A 7,315-nucleotide genomic window follows, 5' to 3' on the forward strand; every position below is an offset into this window, starting at 1 on the left:
TGGTTAAAGTTTTGTTCCTAAAAAAATCTAGAACACACTAGAAAAGAAAATACAGCCAACTTTTGCACCAAAAAAACGCATAGACCTTTCTTTTTTTTTCTTGGAGACTGAATCTCACTCTGTCACCCAGGCCACAGTGCAGTGGTGTGATCTTGGCTCACTGCAACCTCCACCTTCCAGGTTCAAGTGATTCTTCGGCCTCAGCCTCCTGAGTAGCTGGGATTACAGGTCCCTGCCACCACGCCAGGCTCATTTTTGTATTTTTAGTAGAGACAGGTTTTCACCATGTTGGCCAGGCTGGTCTTCAACTCTTGATCTCATGATCCACCTTTCTCAGCCTCCCAAAGTGCTGGGATTACAGGCGTGTGCCACCGCACCTGGCCCAAAGAGTATCCTGGTATAACCACAGGCTATGGGGACATTCAATATTAACATTCTAAGTACAAAGTTAACAATTTGGAGCAAAATTGTTAAATGTCATAAATTCCTTAAGTATCTTGAAACTGAAAGTTATACAGAATCTGCCCAGTACTGATAAATAGATAAATAGAAAGTACCATTTCATTAAATGTAAAAAATGAGGTTGAGAGGTAAAGATTCCTGTCCATAGTCAACATAAGCAGTAGAACGAGGAACATCTAATTCCAATTTCCCGTCTTAAATCCAAATCTCCCACTTCACCTCCTATAAATACTTTATTGTCCAACACTGAGAAGAAAGGCTATAGAATCTTCTGTATGTGAAACTAATGAAGCAATAATATCTACCCCTATTCTTTTTTTTTTTTTTCTTTTTGAGGCTGAGTTTCAGTCTTGTTGCCCAGGCTAGAATGCAATGACACAGTCTTGGCTCACTGCAACAGTACAATCTTGGCTGACAGCAACCTCTGCCTCCCAGGTTCAAGCGATTCTCCTGCTTCGGCCTCCTGAGTAGTTGGGATTACAAGTGTGGGCCACTATTCCCAGCTAATTTCTGTATTTTTAGTAGAGACGCCACTGGCTTCACTATCTTGGCCGGGCTGGCCTCCCAAAGTGCTGGGATTACAGGCGTGAGCTACCACACTTGGCCCCAATTCTAATTTGAATACATGTTGACATTAACATTCTCATTCAAGGACTTTTTTATAAAAAGAAGGGAGCAGACAGGTTTGAATGCCTTGTTTGCGCTCTCCACCACTCAGCTTTACCATCAGTAAGAAGAGCATCTCTGACTGACGGTTGTCGGCATTATTCAAGTCACAGAGTGAGCTTCTCTCAGTATCTGTAAACAGAAAGTGCTATAAATTACAAGTCTACAATGATAATAGTTGTAGTCATAGGAATATGTACATGTGCGCCACTCTTCAATCACTCAGCTTTCTTGCGGCTTTCTGTGATATCTAAAGCAAGTCAGTTTTTCCTTATCTTCGTAAAGATGCAGAATCAAATGCAGTACCAAAAAGGGGTGGGTTGGTGGTAATGCATATTAAGCATTTTTCTAATTAATACAAATTACAATAAACCCAAGGCTTAAAGAGTATGAATACATAAATACAGAGTCGACTATGACTATGTGTATATGTTTAAGATTGAAAGGTCAATGTGACACAAAGACAGAGGGAAACCAAAGATGCTAATGACAAAGCTCCCTTGGATGTGCCCCACTGCCTCAGGGTAGCCATGGGAGGGTCACAGCAGCTGGTAACTCCTGACAATAGAGAAGGGGGGTGGTCCTAGTCAGTATCTTACCCCTGTCCCCCATGGCTCTGGAGTTTATCAACTGCAGGATTTGTCAGCTCACAACAGTTTTCAGAGGAAGAAATATAGGATGATGCAAATAACCTTATCTAGATTCACGCTCTTTCCAATTATTATTAATTTTTACTTCTATTCACTGAAAAGAAGATGTGAAAATAACACATATCTTTTTCTGGGTTTATTGTTATTTCTCTGAAAAGGAAAGACATTTTGAGAAAGACTGTGAAAACTGTAATACCCTTCCTACATGTTTTCTGATGTGTTTCATCTTTAATCTTATGCCCAAGACATATCTGTCTTACTTTGTAATGCTTGTAAAGATTCCAGGCTTTCTGCTTAGCACAGAGTTCACGTAGCGAAGAACGTTTCATTAATGATAATTAAGGTTGAAGATTATACTGAACTGTTCAAGAGTAAACTAAAATATAATTTTTAAGCAGAGGACAGCATTGAAATAGGATCTCTGTATTTAGGCTTTGAAAAATCCAGTGGTCAAGTCTCTTTTCTGGGTGGGGAATGGGAAAACAAAAAGAAAAGGGGAAGGAAAGGAAAAGGAAAGTAACCTATGTTGAAAGGTGACATGTCAGACTCAGTCTCAGATTTTAAGAAATCTTTTCAAGGTCACATAAAGCTATATAAGCGCTGAAGATGAAATTCTAATTTAAACAAAGCCTACTAGTTCCAAAACCCAGGGATCTCCTGGGATATGAAGGGAGGACATTTTCACCCACATCAACAGCACTTACTGAAGCTTGAAAAAATTTGTAGAAAGGATCTAGCTCGAAGGATACTACTACTTGATTCAGTAAGGACAAACAGGAAAGATGGAAAGAAAAGAAAGAGAGAAGAAGAGAAAGAGAAGAGGAAGGAAGGAGGGAGGGAGCGAGGGAGGGAGAGAGGAAGGATGGGAGGGAGGAAAGAGAAAAGAGAGGAAGAAAAAGCAATATGGCAATTTCGTGCATAAAAAACTGCTTTCACATACTGTGGATCCTCAGTATAAGCCTGGGCAGCAGAAAAACCGTTGAAGAGGAGAAATGGTACAAGGTGTAGACTGTAGCTGATAGTCTTTCAGAGCTAAGATGGCAAGCAGGTAATTCTAATTCTCTGGCAGGGGCATGTGAGTGATGGGACAGCGAGCGCATGAGTTCAGTGGAGGAAGAAATAAAAAGCACTAATCAAAGCTCTCCTGTTTCTACCAACAAGGCAACATTTTCAAATATAAACACTACCAGAAAATAAACGTTTTAGTCATTCAGGTCTCGATTAAATGAACAGATTCCTTTCCTTTGGAAACTACAAGGAAGGGTGAAAGTTTATTCTTTCAATCTTACAAGTATATTTATTGAGCATTCACTATATACCAGGTATAGTTCTAGGTGCTAGCAAGCTTCATTTTAGTGGGGAAAGATAGAGACAATAGATTAAAAAGACAAAATAAATTAGTAAAATATATTTGGTATGTGGTGATTAATATTATGAAGAAAAACAAAACTGAAGGAAGACAGGTGCTTGGCCTTACTGAGAACACGAAATAGAAGTAGAGACCTGAAGGAAGTGAAGAAACAAGCCGTGAAGATATCTGGAGAAAAAAGCTGCCAACAGAGGGAACAGCACGTTCAAAGGTCCTGCAACAAAATTCTATGCCTTGTGTGTTCAGAACAGCAAAGCATGTCCTGGAGTGAAGAAAACAAGGAAGAGAGTGGAGTAAGACGGTGCAAGAGAAGACAGAGTACCAGATAATGTGGGGTCTTGAAGGCTCGTGTAGCAACTGTGACTTTTATTTTGTTTTTTTTGAGACTGAGTTTTGCTTTTGTCGCCCAGGCTGGAGTGCAATGGTGCAATCTCAGCTCACTGCAACCTCCATCTCCCAGGTTCAAGCGATTCTCCTGCCTCAGTCTCCCACATAGCTGGGATTACAGGTGCATGCCACCACTCTTGGCTAATTTTTTTTTGTATTTTTAGTAGAAATGGGGTTTCACCATGTTGGTCAGACTGGTGTCGAACTCCTGACCTCCAGTGATCCGCCTGTCTCAGCCTCCCAGAGTACTGGGATTACAAGTGTGGGCCACTACGCCCAGCCTGTTTTGTTTTGTTTCTGAGACAGTCTCACTCTGCTGCCTAGGCTGGAAGGCAGTGACACAATCTCTGTTCACTGCAACCTCTGCCTCCTGGGCTCAGGCAATTCTCCTGCCTCAGCCTCCCACGTAGCTGGGATTATGGGTACCCACAACCACACCCACCTAATTTTTGTATTTTTAGTAGGGATGGGGTTTCATCATGCTGGCCAGGCTGGTTTCAAACTCCTGACCTCAAATAATCTGCTGCCTCAGTCTCCCAAAGTGCTGGGATTATAGGCGTGAGCTACTGTGCTTGGCCGCAACTGTGACTTTTAATTTGGGCTTCAATTTTAACAGCTCACTGCAGCCTCAAACTCCTGGGCTCAAGGGATCCTCTCTCTTCAACCTCTGGAGTAGCTGGTACTATAGGCACATGCTACTGTGACATGTTCTGGAAATATTCTGAAGGTGAGAACTAACAGGACTTGCTGGCAGATTAGATGAGGGATTTGACAGAATGATGGCCCAAGCAAGACATTGGAATTACTATCTAGCAAACTCCTGAAGACTGCAGAAGATAGGGGATTGTAGAGGCTAGCTCAGGAGTATGGCCTTGTTTATGTTAAGTTTCAGATTCCTATGAAACATTCAAGTAAAAGTGTCAAATAGGCTGCTGAATTTATGAAGCTGGAGTTCAAGGGAGAAGTCCGAGCTGGATATATAGATTTGGGAGTGTTCAGCACAGAAATGGTTTAAAGGCCTTGAGATCACCAAATTTGAGCAAGTGTATGTAAAGAGAAGAATAGGGGGTCACAGATGAAGGCCAGGGCACTTCAGTTTTAGAGGTCGCGTGAGGAGGAGGAACTGGCAAAACAGGCGATGTAGGAACAGCCAGTAGGGTAGGAGGAAACCAGGAAAGACTGGTGTCCTGGAAGTCAGGTAAATGACATCTTTCAAGGATCAGGGTGTTAACAACTGAATCGTGCTGCTGCTAAGTGAAGCAAGACAAGGACGCGGAACAGACTACTGGGCTCAGCACTGTAATAACAATTGGTGACCTTGACAAGGGCAGTGTAAAGGTGTAAGATGAGGGAGGCCTGTTTGAAATAGGTTTCAGAGAGAACACGACAATTTCTGGACAACTTTCTTTTTCAAACGTTCTTAGATAAGCTTTTAAAATTCTTCCACCAAGTCCCTTACAAATTGTAAAAAGCAAGCAACATTAATATTAATTAAATGTTTAGTGTATATTATAGTAACATATTACTTTTAGGTAAGTCAAATTTATGACATAATAGACGTATTTTAATGTGTTGAATGTCTACTTTATAATGCATTAGGGCCTTCTGTACCACATATACTAATTAAAGATTTATGGATATTTTATAAAACTTTTAAGGCACAGATAATGAGCGATAGTAGATATAACATTGGTCAGGGAGGCCGGGAGATCTCAGTTTGCTAATATAGCATTGGCCAAATCTAGAATTTTTTTGATATTGAGTACTAAGTTAGCAAAGTAATTTGCACTTATATTTTTCCTCTAGGAAAACATAATCCATTTTATCATATGCTTCCCAGAAACACCCTGTGGAGAAATGGAGAAGCTGGCAATAAACAGAATCACAACTCCGAGGGTAAATTCCATAGAACTTAGAGCCAACACTAAGGTAAAAGAGAAACCTTCTAAGGAGCACAGAAACACTGGATGACCCAATTCCAGGCCCAAAGTGTTATGGGGTTGCTGGCCAAGGTAGCCTGTGACTCCAAAAGGGTCAGTTTAGAGGTCCTGCTTTTAGGTGAAGGGGCGAGAATGTGTTCTCTTGGGTGGCAGTAGACCCTCTGGAGGGACCTAGCCCCTCCTCACTTGTTTGCTGATTCCTACAATTTTGTGGGTCAGGAGATGTCTGCAGGAGGCTTATGAATACAGAATCCTATACGAGATGCTATAGAGAGTTACAGAGAAGAAAACTTATCATCTTGTCCTGGGAGAATTTTTTGTTTTACAGAAGGGGTCTTGCTCTGTCGCCCAGGCTAGACAACACGAGCCAATCATGGCTCACCACAGCCTTGAACATCTGGGTACAAGAGATCCTCGCACCTCAGCTTCAGGAGTAGCTAGGACTACAGGCATATGCTAATGCCTGGCTAGTTAAAACTAGTTTTAAAATTTTTTTTTTTTTTTTTTTTGTAGAAACGGATCTCACTTTGTTGCTCTGGCTGGTCTTAAACTCCTGGGCTCAAGTGATCCTCCCACCTTGGTCTCCAAAAGCATTGGGATTAAAGGTATGAGCCACCACACCCGGCCTCTGGGAGATATTAAGAAAGCAATAATAGTTGGCATTTATTAAGCTTTTACTGTGTGCCAGATACTAGTCTAAGTGCTTTACACATATTACTTCATTATTCCTGACAATAACCTATGAAGTAGATGTTATCAACAGTCCAATTTTACATATGGCACAAACAAAAGTTAAAGTCATACAGTTATACCTAAAGGTAAACAACAAGAAAGTCCAGAGCTGAGAGATAACCCAGTCTGGTTCTACAGCCGTCTTTTATGCATGAAGCCTTCCTCTGAAAATTCCTGAGATGGTACAAGTTCCTATTTAAAGGGACCAGACAAAACCATAGCAAGAGAGAATAGCTTCCCAGTACCAGAATGCATAGAAATACATACGCAAAATCATAGTGCCTTCATAATGCTGATGTTGGTGAGATGGTTTTTGTTAGATTCCATTGCTATACTGTGGGGACTACATTTAGTCTGTGAACTCATATAACAGAGTCTTGGCAGGGTGCAGTGGCTCACACCTGTAATCCCTGCACTTTGGGAGGCCAAGGCAAGCAGATCACAAGGTCAGGAGTTCATGCCAGCCTGGCCAACAGAGTGAAACCCCATTTCTACTAAAAATACAAAAATTAGCCGGGCATGGTGGCACATGCCTGTGGTCCCAGCTACATGGGAAGCTGAGGCAGGAGAATTGCTTGAGCCCAGGAGGCAGAGGGTGCTGTGGGCTGAAATCCCACCACTGCACTCTAGCCTGGGCAACAGAGTGAGGCGCTGTCTCAGAAAAACAAACAAACAAAAAAACCCAAAAAAACCATTGAGTCTTACTATATATATATTTAAAATAAAAACTGAAGTACATGGAGAGGAAGAATACACCCAAAGATGTTAATATGATGCCCCAGAAGTTTCAGCCAGTCCACATTGTTCAACAACGAATGTCCCTACTGTGAAGAAGGAAAGTTGGAGGTCATATAGAACAGTCTCATTTGTGCTGCTTTTTTTTTTTTTTGAGATGGAGTTTCACTCTTGTTGCCCAGGCTGGAGTGCAATAGCGCCATCTCAGCTCACTGCAACCTCTGCCTCCCGGGTTCAAGCGATTCTCTTTCCCCACCCTCCTGAGTAACTGGGATTATAGGCATGTACCACCATGCTCAGCTAATTTTGTATTTTTAGTAGAGACAGGGTTTCTCCATGTTGGTCAGGCTAGTCTCAAACTCCCAACCTCAGGT

Source organism: Sapajus apella, unplaced genomic scaffold (assembly GCF_009761245.1).
Source record: "Sapajus apella isolate SASKATOON/1434 unplaced genomic scaffold, GSC_monkey_1.0 scaffold83, whole genome shotgun sequence".
In the NCBI taxonomy this organism is placed as follows: domain Eukaryota; kingdom Metazoa; phylum Chordata; class Mammalia; order Primates; family Cebidae; genus Sapajus; species Sapajus apella.